Source organism: Sebastes umbrosus, chromosome 1 (assembly GCF_015220745.1).
Source record: "Sebastes umbrosus isolate fSebUmb1 chromosome 1, fSebUmb1.pri, whole genome shotgun sequence".
NCBI classification, from domain to species: domain Eukaryota; kingdom Metazoa; phylum Chordata; class Actinopteri; order Perciformes; family Sebastidae; genus Sebastes; species Sebastes umbrosus.
This window is the reverse complement of record NC_051269.1, coordinates 8,131,782-8,145,425: the sequence shown is the minus strand read 5'-3', so window position 1 is coordinate 8,145,425 and position 13,644 is coordinate 8,131,782. Positions and strand designations below refer to the sequence as shown.

The 13,644-nt window shown below is 41.6% G+C and overlaps 1 protein-coding gene across 2 annotated transcripts in view; it reads left to right on the top strand.

Moving 5' to 3' along the window:
- LOC119486943 (ral GTPase-activating protein subunit beta-like) overlaps positions 1-13,644 on the top strand; it is a 592,951-nt gene that overhangs the window by 289,187 nt on the left and 290,120 nt on the right. The gene's annotated exons all lie outside the window — the stretch shown is intronic.

Here is a 13,644-nt window from a genome sequence, read left to right as displayed (position 1 = left end):
TTCCTCACCCGGGACAGGAACCCGGTGTGGGCAACGGACCGCTGTACGGGCAGCCGTTTACAGACAGGCTAGTGACACATTACACACACTCCTGAGGCTGCAGAGATTGTTTTTAAGAAATCTCATAAGCCATTGTTTTACTGCTTAATTTTTCATTTTACATAAGAAAGTAGAGATAAGTAACCTAAGCAACTAGTGTAGTAATAATAATAATAATTTATATAACACTTGTCAAACTTAAGTACAAAGTTATTTCCAGATTAAAAGATTTACAGAAAAGAAATGAAAAATAAATCTAAATCTCATGTAACAGCGGGGCAGCTAAGCTGAAATATTCATAACAATTGTGCATTTTGCGATAAAAGCAACACATTTGGCACAGATGTAGGTTTATATGTCACAAAAAGATATAGATATCGGGCGCTGCCAATTCGGCCCCTGACGGACACGGCAGCCACTTTCCAAAAGGTTGCAGAAAACTGATTTTACAACTCTTGATGATTTCCAAGGTGCGTTCAAGCTGATGAGATCAGATGTCAGAAGATCACAGAAATTATTTTTTTACCTCCTCATTTTTAAAGGGTACTTTTTAAAAGCTTTTAACCTGAGAAAAACGTGAAAACCAAATAATAGGAGCATGGTCACTTCAGGGTCAAACTTCACCCCCATGCCTTCATGGTAGAATGACAACCAATAAAGCAGTAAAACTGACAGAGGTAACGCTGGATACTTTTATTGGTCACCAGTAACCTCTAATCACAGTTAAAGTGATGCTGAACTTTGGTAGAACTTTGGGTTGTATTGCTAGCAGTAAAACTGACAGAGATGACATGAGAACTTTTTAGTTGGAGTAAGCACTTCAGGTTCATATGACAATGTTTTATTTTTGCAATGGCCTTCAAATCTGAGCAAAGGAGCTGATATTTGTCCGGTCTCTAACCTGTGACCAAGCTGACTTGGTTGAACTTATAAGGAAACTTAGATCAGTCTCCTGTTGAAATACAGGGTTAAAGAGACACACAAGCTTCTCCACCACGGCAAGGTGCCAACTCCAGTAGGATTCATTATTTTGTTTTATTTTGTTGATATGCAATAGCACTTTAAAAACATGTATATACTATTGTATAACAGCAAACGCTGGCCGGGTTACGGCATGATACAAGAACTGAGGAAGCGGGTTGCTGGAGGCAAAGTTTGACCAAAAGAAATCCAATTAAATATTCCATTGCCATACTCCAGCACATTGTTTACACTTTGGGATCCACAAATTTAAATGTTTTGGACGCGATTAAAGTGCGCACGTTGTTGGTTTGCTTGGTTTTGCGGAGCGTTTCAGACGGAGGGAGAATACAGGTATATTCAGGCAGGCAGTATGAAAAATAATGTTGCATTGTCAGGGAACACATAGGGTGGTTCCCCTGAACGTTTGTGAATGAGGGGATAGATGGACTGGTACCACGGAACATTTTAGAACATTTTCATATTTTTCGTAGGTCTTGCGCTGATCAGCCACCACACTCTAAGAAAAAACATCTGAAGAAAAACAGAAAATGTCCTGGAAGAAAATTACCAGGGGTCTCTTTTATAAAACAGCGCGTAGGATCCATACTAAAAATGTATGTGTGCACAAAAGCCTAAAAATGGCGTGCGCCAAAAAAAAATCAGACTTATAAAACTGTGCGTACGCACACCTGCACGCAATGTTCCCTTTATAAATCACAGTCCACCTGGAAATGTGCGCACGTGGATCCGCCTCATATTCCGCCCTCTACACGCCCACATTCAACCATAAATGGTCGATGCAAAGCACCTCATGAATGTTTCTGCATGTGAATGAGCCTGTTGATCAGTGGATCTTTACGGTGAATCACGGCAACTCCCGAGAGGAAGACAGAGAAAAGGAGTTTTTCTGACACAGAGATGGAGGTGTTTGTAGGTGAGGAGGTCTCTGAACACTCGTTCCCTCCTGATTCTCTCATTCACGTCACGTAGTCCTCACAGTGACGGTACATCCACCAGCACCATGCAGCATGTTCCGAGTCTCACCGCTGTGTTTATATCTTTACAGCAATCACACTGATCCATTCACTTAAAATGATCGAGACAATCAGTAATATCCCCCACCTGGATATCATTAGAATAAAGGAAGTTTGACAGGTGTACACTATTTATATTTATTTATTTATTATTTAAGTTTTTATAGTGAACTTGTCCTGCATTATGATTAGGACTGATAATGATAATGCCGATATGGAGTGTAACGATTGTGTGAGAGCTGTCACTGGCTTCATTTACACACTTTGTTAATTTACACAATCCATACTGGTGAAGATGTGCTGTTTGGAGGTGACTGGAGGAAGCAGAGTGTGTGGCGCAGCGCGGTGGCGCACTGGAGACAGTCTGATAGTTGCATCGGATAGCCGTTTTCATTTTGTCTATATGTATACTGTATCTCTCCCTATCTAATAAACCATAAATAAATTAATAAGTCATGTCATTGTAACCCACCTGATGAATAAGTATACACTGGACTAGTATAACCTAGATTCGTAGAGAGGAATAATGAACAGGAATCGGACACCACAATGAGTAAGCAGAACACAGAATTAAGTTTAAGGGGAAATTATTGTATTGACACAGAATAAATTCACAATTACTGCCGACATTCAGTTTTGTTCAGTTTGAAATGTACATTGAACTGGGTGCACCCTAAAAAATAAAAGTAATCCCCAAAATAAAACGTTCAGATCCAATTGTCTTTTGAGGTCCTTCCCCACAGTCCTACCACACTGACAGCAAGGCAGATGAAAGTTGAAAGCGCTCCTCAATCCAGGTGCTCAGCACGGGTAGCTCGCCATCCCCCTCGTCAGGGAGAGATTCCAATCCAAATCCGGAGTTCAAGGGTATCCAGAAAACCTAGCCTGTGTAAAATAACACGGCTTATATAGCAATATATGCAAATCTATCCAAGCTCTTAACTGTACAGTTTAATTTGATCAATATCAACATATAATACAACTTTTCAATGCTTAACCCATGAATGTAGGATAACTGTTGCATCACAATATTAACTTGCATCGTAATATTAACACATGAAATATGTCAACCTCACTATTATTATAAACCACTCAATAGTAAAGTGTAAACAACACTATTAAATGACTATTTAATATGTGAACCCATTTGAGTTGTAGATTATTATGCAAACAACCTACAGTTTAAACATTAAATACTCACTATATGTGAATATTGTGAGTAAGGCAATGTGAATACTTTCCCTGTCACAACACTGACACCTTGCGTTGATGCACACAAGCAGCACAGGGATGAACAGAATCAAGCTAATCTCATAACCCATGAACTTCAGCTACATAATCCCTCTCTGTCCACACAATGTAAATAACACACACATATTACACACACATATCTCTTTCTGCCTCTATCACCAAAGAAATACAAAATATCATTTTAGAATACAGCTCAGTGGCAAAACATTTCACTATGCCAGCTCAGAGCATTTGACTCGTGATGCCATGTGCGGCGGCTGCTTTAATGTTTGGAACGCACCGAGAGAAGAAAAGAATAAAACGATGCTCTCAGATGTTCTCAGGTCGCTTCAATAGGTGACGGAGCTCTTACTGGCTCAGATATAGTTTTACTTCTCTCTGTTCAGTAGTATATCAAGTATAAGTAGTACTAATATCACTCTGTAAATCCAGCTTCTCCGCTGCTCTCTCATCAATCTCCGTGTTTCCCACACTCCACTGCGTCTCTCACCTGAGTGAGGAGGCGGGACTTGGGATGTTTCTTCTTCTTCTTCTTCTCTCGGTTTCTGGCGGATCGCAACCAACTTTAAGGTGCATACCGCCACCTACTGTACAAGAGTGTGTAACATCATGTCATTTGCTCTTTACTCCTACTCTTAACTTCTATCCACCAATCCTGTGTCTCTTAAGAACATTAATAATGCCTTCCTGGTGCCTTCAGCCCCCTCACCCTCTGTTCCCAGTATCCCCATCAGATCCCAGTCCCGTCCCTCCTCTCTGACTTGGTCCTGTAGTCTTTTTCTTTCAGCCTCAAACTTTTTACAATGAATTAGGATATGCTGCTCCACATTTTCTTTATCACCACAACCCCCACACTTGTCACTGTTCCTTTTCCCCATTAAAGCCAACGTGCCATTAAGACCAGTGTGATCCAGTCTGAGTCTTGTTATGATGATTTCTTCCCTTCTGTTCCTTTCTTTATACGTCTTTGTTATGACCGACTTTTGTATTTTGAAATATCTCCTTCCTTTCTGGTCCTCCTCCCATCTTTTCTGCCATATCTCCACTCCTTTCCTTTTAATCACAGCTTTTCCTTCTCCTTTCCCAAGTAAAACTGGTACTGTAATGTCTTTTTGCAGTGAACTTTTTGCTAGTTTATCTGCAAACTCATTTCCTTTCACCCCCTCGTGTGCTGGAACCCAACAGAAATGATGTCTTTGCTGCTGCTCCATAAACTATACAACCATAATCTATTGTTGATCTCATGATCGCCCTATATATGTCAATCAATGACTGTTTATCTGCCCCCCAGTCACATCCAGCCACAGCTCGTAGTTTATTATTTATTACTTTTTTGCATTTTGTTTCCAGATGTTTTATATGAACATGCCATGTATATTTACTGTCTAGCCATAGACCCAGATATTTGTATTCATTCACCCTCTCCATCAACTGACCATATAATGTTAAATTCTCAGTATTAATGTTTCTCTTTTTTGTAAATATCATATAACATGTTTTATTTGTTGACATTTTGAATCCCCACTCATATGACCATTTCTCCACTTTCCCTATTGCTTTCCTTATATTTTCCATCACATATGGCACATTTCTTCCCCTCATCCATATTGCCCCATCATCTGCATATATCGCTGATTTGATGCATCCATCTAAATTTTCAAATATATCATTTATCATTATGTTAAACAACACCGGGCTGATTGCACTCCCACTTGGGATGTTTGACACCAATAGCAACAGTTATTTCACTTTGAACCAATGAGCTTATTTGTTAAAGTTTGTTAAAGTTAAAACTCTGAGCAAAATCGGAAATAAAATAAACAATGATAAATTAATTTCTGAATAAAATATAGAATGTGGTTATTTATTAAATAAAAGGAATTTTCAGTGAGGGAAATATCTCTAAATGTTTTAGAAACAACTGGTTTTCCCAGAGGGTTACATCATGTTTACTGCAGCGATTTTACACAACAACTTTATGAAAACTAATATGGTACTTGGTGATATCTGCACACTATTAGTAGATATTATTAAAACTATTGGCGCTCTGTTCTGCCATTCTTTAATGCTATTTGATATAATCTTGGATTTCTACAACCGATGATGATGATTTCATCAGCTGCTCCACAGCTGACTGCGACTCTCGGAAGTCCGGTCCTCTCCTCTCAGATCTCCTCTGAGCTCCGGTGGTGGAGGGGGGGACATGATGGTGAGACAGCGCTGATGAGATATTGAGCGGAATTTGCTTTGAGATTTGAGTTGATCTTTTACATTTGTAAGGTGCTTATGTAATAGTTATGGCTCACTAGCACAAAGAACACTGCTGTTTTAAATGTTTATGATAAAGTGGATATAAGTATGAAGTGAAGTTAAATGTGTGAGAGGCATCATTATACGTATAATGACATTTAATGTCTACAGTCTGGCTTCAATTCATCTGCGTCTCCAGTTTCCCCTGCCTCGGTGCCTCCATAATGTGCGTACGCACGGGTCAAAGTTTCCGTACCGGTGCGCACATTCTCCCGTCAAGTTTGTTTTTATAGATCACAACTATTGCGTGGGAAGTGGCGTACGCACATTTCAGGCCCCGTTTTGTGCGTACGCAACGGTTATAAATGAGACCCCAGAACTGTTGGTGTTGACCCCGCCCCCCTGTCGTCGCCCCGCCTCCACCGGCTGACCAAGAGATGACAGGAAGTCCAGGAAGTGAGACGGGACGCTGCAGCTGGACTCCACAGGTCCTTCTCATTTCAGCATTTTTCGCCTCCTCCTCCTTGCGTGGGAAGTGGCGTACGCACATTTCAGGCCCCGTTTTGTGTGTACGCAACGGTTATAAATGAGACCCCAGGACATTTTCCGTTAAGTTAACCATCAGGGGGACAGGGGGAGGGACGCAATTACGGACCAGGGTCCTCATGTATAAAAGACTGCGCAGCTTTCACACTGGAAGAGGGCGTACTAACAAAATTGGAAAAGTACGTAAGCACAGAAATTTCCACATGTATAAAACTGCGCGTACGCCTGTTCCTGCGTACCTTTCCTTTATACATCTCAATGAACGTGAAATTGAGCGCAGCTGCACGTGCCACTTGGTCCGCCTTGTCTCCTCCCATTAATAACTATGCAAATGACTATAAACACGCTCCATGCTGTCACCTATTGTCCAAATAACGACGGCAAATCACGCTGGAAAAGGAACAAAAAGAAGAACGATCAGCTGCGCCCGAGCCTCGACTGCTGAGGGGCGGCGGTCTGGCCGTGTCCTCACTAACGCTGTGCTGTGAGTCACAGAGAGAGATTGTCAATACAATGAAGAATATATATGCAACGAATTAAAAAGAATGAATGAGGTTCTTGGTGGGATAAGTTATATATTAAAAGACCTTGTTGAAAAATAAATGTTTGTCTCGACTCACCTCGTTGCTTTACATTCTGTGTGTTGCATCTAAACGGCGCTGTAAAGCTGCTGCTTTTGGCTCATTGTTAGGTGTGCCAGGGTCCGGTTCATCCATCTGAAGCTCCTCTGGAGCACAGACACAGCATGTTGGTCTGCCACATTGTGCAGCACGTGATTTTGGTTTTGACACGGTGGTTAAGGCATGTCATCTCTGGGACATAGGTTTAAATGTGTTTTTGTTGTGCCTCTCTGATGTTAAACATTATGCGCAAACTAGTAAAGAAATATGTGTTGTTGTTTTTTTGGATCCCACATCATAAATAAAGCTCAGTAAGTTGAGTGGAAAAAATATTTTTACGCATTTAGCGAGTTTCAGTACTTTGTAGTTTGACACTGCCAGATGACAGAGTTTGGAGGACGGCCCGCACATTTTCACGACTGGTCTAGAATTTACGGCACGGTCCGCACATTCTCACGTCACGTTGACTTTTATACATCCCGGCGTGAGCGTGAAACACAGAGTACGCAACATTTTAGTACGTGCGCACCGTTTATACATGAGGCCCCAGGGGAATCTTAAAGTTACTCCTGAAGGATAACCACAAAAATCGCAAGCGATTCAAAGGGAGAGGGGAAACACCAAATGAAAACAGGCCTAAAGGAAGGCTCCCTACACTCAATATAACTTGAAAAGACTAAAACTAAAACACCGCTATCGAGCAGCTGACTAGAACAGAGATCCTGCAGGTCCTTTCAGCTGTCAGCATTCCCACGCATTTTCAGCAGGAAATGCATTTTCTAGTTAGTATTATTAGACTGCAAATCAGCCACGTTGTAAGTGTGGCTCCGTCTATTTCTTTAGATGCCCACTTAAGCTATAGAGTCCAAGCATGTAGTTGACGCGTGTTTCAATAAAACTCCGTAGTCCATGTTCTTCATTTCAACCGTTTACTGAAAATCTTTCTTTAGTCTTCAAATACAAAAATGGTAACAAAATATCAAAAACATAAGCAGTAAAAAAGCAAGAACAGTAATATTAAGCACGGTATATTAAGCACGGTCAAAGACTAGTGTGCTCTCCAGGCTCCATGGCTTCAACTGAATCGTTTAACGAGCACATGCAGCACAATTTAGCTTTCGCCCAATCAGAATACAGGACTGGCTGCAGTCACACTTGGTCCTTATTGAGCACACTGCAGTGAAACTACAGTTATTTATCTAAAGCAAATAAAACAAAATGTAAATTAACCACAGATATTTCTACTGAACAAATGGCTCTAACATAACCTGCCCCTAATTGACTAGGCTGTTAGCATATCAATTATCAAACATAAATGCTTAGAGACATTATCCACTTATACAATACTAATACTAATACTTATACAACAAACTATAAATCCTTTTTTCAGGTTTTAAAGATACATATTTGCTTTAACCTAAAGAGATAAATGTCTTTAACTTATTCAGTCTCTTTTGATCTTCACAATGCCTCCTCCAAGAGGCATATCTTAGTTATGGGTCTCTCCAATGTGCTTGTCTTCGTCTGAACACAGACACTGCGGACGGTTCCTTTCGAGTCTGGCATTATCTTGACGATTTTTCCCATTATGAGGCTTGTAAGGCGCTGCTCGGCTAAAGATCTGTTATCAGGCATTTTTAAGTCTTCGTCTTTCAGTGGTAGTCCGATGCAGTAGTGACCATCAACTAGCTGTGTTGATCCTTTCACTGAGTCAAGGAACTGACGGTCCTCCTGTGACATCTCAGTCTTATCATCGTATCCTCTCTCTGGGAAGTCTGCATTGTACAGCTGAGTCAACAGGTTTTCCACATTGGATACTGAAATGCGATTGACTGAGTGACTCACCATTTCTAGGTTGGCTGTAGTGGTGCCTCTGAGTGGACCGTTGATGACCCATCCAAGAGGAGTCTTCACTGCATACGGCCCATCACATCTGCTGTTTATTATCTGCTGGGGCTCCATGGCTTTAAAGGCATCAGTACCAATAAGCAAGCCGACTTCTGCTTCGATATGCGAGATGCGAACTTCATGCAGATAAGGCCATCGATCCACATCTTTCTGAAGAGGAATGTTGTCTTTTTTCACTGGTATACTTGGTTGAGTGAACGCCTGCGGAAGGTCTATGTAATTCTTCCCTTCCAGGCTGCATACTTCCAGATCTGACAGAACGTGAGTGCTCACCTTCTTTTCTGATGCCATAGTAGTGAGTAAGAGTTACGCTTTCCTTCCTCGGAGGTTAAGCCGCTGCCTGACCTCATCGGTACAGAAGGTTGCTGTGCTTCCTTGGTCTAAAAACGCATAGACCTGGATCACCTTGTCACTTCTTTTGGACTTTATTTTCACTGGTACTATGGAAAGGATATTTTCTCCATTACCTGCCCCAGTGTCTCTGCTGCTTTCATGTTCTGTTCCTACGAAGGCGCTTGTGACCGCGTTAGTAGTTTCTGTATTCCTATTTTCATCCTTTTCGGACAGAACTGGGAATTCCTTCACAACATGCAAAATGCTTGGGTGTTTTCCTGAACACTCCTGGCATTGCATTCTCTTACGACAATATTTACTCATGTGACCTGGTGTGAGGCATCCAAAACAGAGTCCTTGTGATGTTAAGAATTTGATTCTGTCTTTGGGAGTCTGTTCTTTTATCTTCTCACAAAACTCCAAGGTGTGGCTTTTATGACAGTACATGCAGGATTTTTGGAAAACATCAGATAGTTTGGCTGAACCATACTTCTTCTCTTGTGGTTGTTGAGCACCACTGTGTCTTCCAGCCGGAGAGACACTTGTAGCAAAACTGATGCTCTTGGGGTTACTTGTCTTAATGTTTATCTTAGGCTTCCCCTTTCCTTCTACGCTGACATCCAAAATATCTCCAAAAAGTGGGTCGTTGCTGACCTTTGCTTGCCAGTTGATGAAATCCACCAGGTCAGAAAACCTGGCTCTTCTTCCTGTTTTTGTTTGGATTTCATATGCTCGATTTCTCCACCGTTCTTTTAGTTTGAAGGGGAGTTTTGAGATGACAGTCTTCATATTGCTGGGGTTGTCCATCTCATCCATGTAATCCACATCACTCATAGTGTTTCGACATCCTATCAGGAACAAAGCATATGCATTTAATGCTTTCCTGTCTTCTGATTTTATCTGAGGCCATTCAAGAGCTTTATTCATCAAGGCTGTGGCAATTCGCAGTTCATCTCCATACTGTTGTTGAAGGAGCCTCCTAGCTTCTCTGTAACCTTCATCTGGCCACATGTGTTCACAACTACGAACAAGGTTAAGAGGTTCTCCACTTGTGAACTGCTGCAGGTAGAACAACCTATCTTGTGCACTAGCAGTCTTGTTCTCAATAGTCTGTTCGAATGCCCTTATAAACGAACGGTAGCTGAGTGGATCTCCTGAGAAAGTTGGAACATCTCTCTGTGGGAGTTGTGACATGTTTTGCTGCTTGACTAGCATTTCTGTTATCTCATTCTGGCGCTGCATTATTTTGGAGATGCCATCAGAGGAACCTGCTTGCTGTGAAGGGTCTGGAGGTACTGTTGAACCAGCTGCTCTCTGAGGGGGAGGTACTGCTGACCTGGCTGCTTTAAGAGGCGAAGCTCTGTGATGATCATTAGCAGTCTGAGCTGGGTGCTTTGGGCCTACAGGTGCTGGGAAACTCACTTGTGTCTCACCATCTTCATCTTTAACATACATGTCCTTTAAACCCACTTTGTATTTGCTTTTTGACTCGTAATATTCATTCATGCCATCTTGACCATCTTCATAATCTGCATACACCTTTATTTTGGCGTCTGATGCAGCAATCTTGGCATCTAGCTCCACTTGCTCTTTGCGCGCCTTTAAGCGTGTTTCTTCCATCTCAATGTCTTGATGTTTCTTAAGAAAGGCAGCACGTGCTAACAGCTCTTCCCGCTCTGCCTGCAGCTTCAAACGAGCAGAACTTGCACTGGATGCTTGTGATGCATGGCTAAGCACGGAGCTTCTCTTGGATGTGCGACTGATGACCTCTGAGATGCTATCACTTGGCTTTATGTCATCATCATCCTCATATTTATTGCCATCATCATTCTCTTCTTCAGGATGTCTCTTAATCTTTTCAATCCAGTCCTCTGTTTCCTGAACAAAGTTCTCAAAGTCCACACATTTGGGCATGTACCAGTTACACTGCTCCTCTTCTTTATCTTCGTCTTCTAGAAGAGTTCATATTTCTGCATTAAGCTCTTTAAATTCTCTAAAGAACTTCCAAAAGATAAATAATGCTTCATCTTTAATTATTTCATTATTAACTTTATCTTTCTTGAGATTTTCAATCTCCCTTCTTTTACGAGTGAGATGAGCCAGCTTGCCTTTTCTTTCATTCTTAAGCCTGTTCAGTTTTTCTTCCACAGCCTTTGCCGTGAGCTTTGACTCCCTCTTCTGGCCGTTTTCTGCAACTTCCATTATCTACGGCGTCACTCTTGCCAAGGTTTAATGCACACAAACTGTCTTGTTTTCTTCAAAACGACAGCTTCTCACTCTTCCACAATATGTCCACAGACGTTTTCAAGAGTTTTAACATGTGCACTTCAAAGAATGACCACTGCAGCTTAGTTGCAAAACGACTTGAGGCTTAATTGAACATGGCTCCAGAATGTAAGGACATTGTAGACTGAGATCTTCATGTACTCACTTTCCTTTAGTGCACAGCGATGAAAATCAACGTGGCTCTTATATCCTTGTTACGTGAAGAATTATGTCCATAATCCACGTCTCTTTACAAGGGGTCCATCCATATGCTTCGTTTCCTTAACGAGCATAGTCTTTGACTAATGTAAGTGTGGCTCCGTCTATTTCTTTAGATGCCCACTTAAGCTATAGAGTCCAAGCATGTAGTTGACGCGTGTTTCAATAAAACTCCGTAGTCCATGTTCTTCATTTCAACCGTTTACTGAAAATCTTTCTTCAGTCTTCAAATACAAAAATGGTAACAAAATATCAAAAACATAAGCAGTAAAAAAGCAAGAACAGTAATATTAAGCACGGTATATTAAGCACAGTCAAAGACTAGTGTGCTCTCCAGGCTCCATGGCTTCAACTGAATCGTTTAACGAGCACATGCAGCACAATTTAGCTTTCGCCCAATCAGAATACAGGACTGGCTGCAGTCACACTTGGTCCTTATTGAGCACACTGCAGTGAAACTACAGAGTTATTTATCTCAAGCAAATAAAACAAAATGTAAATTAACCACAGATATTTCTACTGAACAAATGGCTCTAACATGCACATTTTATCTTAAACTATGTTATTCAAATTTAAGGAAATCATTTTGAAAGATGTATGTCACAACTCAAATATGAATTGAGAATTTGTGCTTACATCAATTCCTCAAAGTAAGCATGCGCAAAATACCCAGAAGTGAGGCTCTACTCAGCTGCAGGACAGCGTGACCACTGAGACCATGACGCCTTCTCTGCACCGACGGTGACTGTTCGGCCAGGACGGAGCAATCTGTTTTAATAACTCCATTACAAAATGCATAATTATTATGTAACCCGGGCACTTAGCAGAAACCCAGGCTATTACAACCCGACAACGCCACTCTGGGAATTTCACCCAGAGCATAACCCAACCAAATTACACAAGTTCCTTGATAAAGAGACGGGGCAGAGACGTGAGTTTCAAGTTTCAAAATCAAATAACTTTTATTTAAATTCAAAAATGGTGATTAGTTGCTGCAATGATAAAAGCTGCAAGAGAGGCCAGGCTAGAAAAATAATGTCCTTTATTACAAAAATAGAGTTCAAATGTTTTTAAAAATGTCACTACACCACTAACCTTACCAGTACAGGAGGAAGGGTGCCAGGGAAACCCACAGGAGGAATGGAGTGAGGGGAGAGGAAATGCAGAACAGTTCACCACCACCGGTAGTTGGAAAAACACACAGTTACTTCCACTCACACTGCAAGGTAAAGAGCACACAGGGGTTAGGAGGACACAGCAAGCCACATGCAATAAGAACCCCAACACAAGAAGAATCCCTCCACCCACTGACCAACCACCTGCAAGGATATAGCAACCCAACCGTCCTGTTAACTGGCAGAGAGCTAGGAATGTTCACTTCCCGATTACCTCCACAACAGCTGGTTTACAGATAAACTAAATAAATGCCCCTCCCCTATTACAACAAGAAACCTATGTTGGTGTTTGGCCACCACTTTAAACAAAAAGAAAGAATCAAATTAACAAAAGCAAAACACACTAAACACAAATGCAGAAGTTAGAGGTAAACGGGTAAACAGATTATTAAAAATAAATCAACATTCAAAAGCCCAATACAACCAAAAATAACTTAATAACCAGAAATAGGAAAAATAAAATAACTAACTAAGGGACAAAAACAGCAGTGGCAACAGAGCTCCTCCTCCGCCACGTACAGCCAACTACGTCACACAGGAAGCACCAGTTTCCTCGTTCCTCGAGCCGCAAGTTACGGTGACCAAACAATTGGCCCACGTGTGATCATCCAGCACGCCAACGCACACACACCGTATCCTACGCTCTTCATATAAAGCTGCACGAGCGTCGCGGGGGGGAGCTGAGACTGCAAACGGCACCTTAGTCTGATGTTCATCTCCCTCAACAGCAGTAACAGGGCAGAACAGAGTGAGCCGAGCCTCCGCTTGGCCACCAACTGCTCCCTTTAAGGGGCTGCTAGACTAGGGGAGTGATCAAGGTGTCAACCGTTCTCAATCTCAGTGATTAAGGGGTGTGGCGACGGGGGAAAGATCACCCATTACAATTAGTTGCAACTTTGACGTGATCTGTTGGGGGTCTTGGGAATGCATGTCGCCTAGCTCACTAGCTATAGAGTGCTACAGGAATGAGTCCTAAAGCCTGGATATGAGTTAGCATTTTAGCACATTAGAGCTAACTAAAATCAGATTCTGATGTGCAAG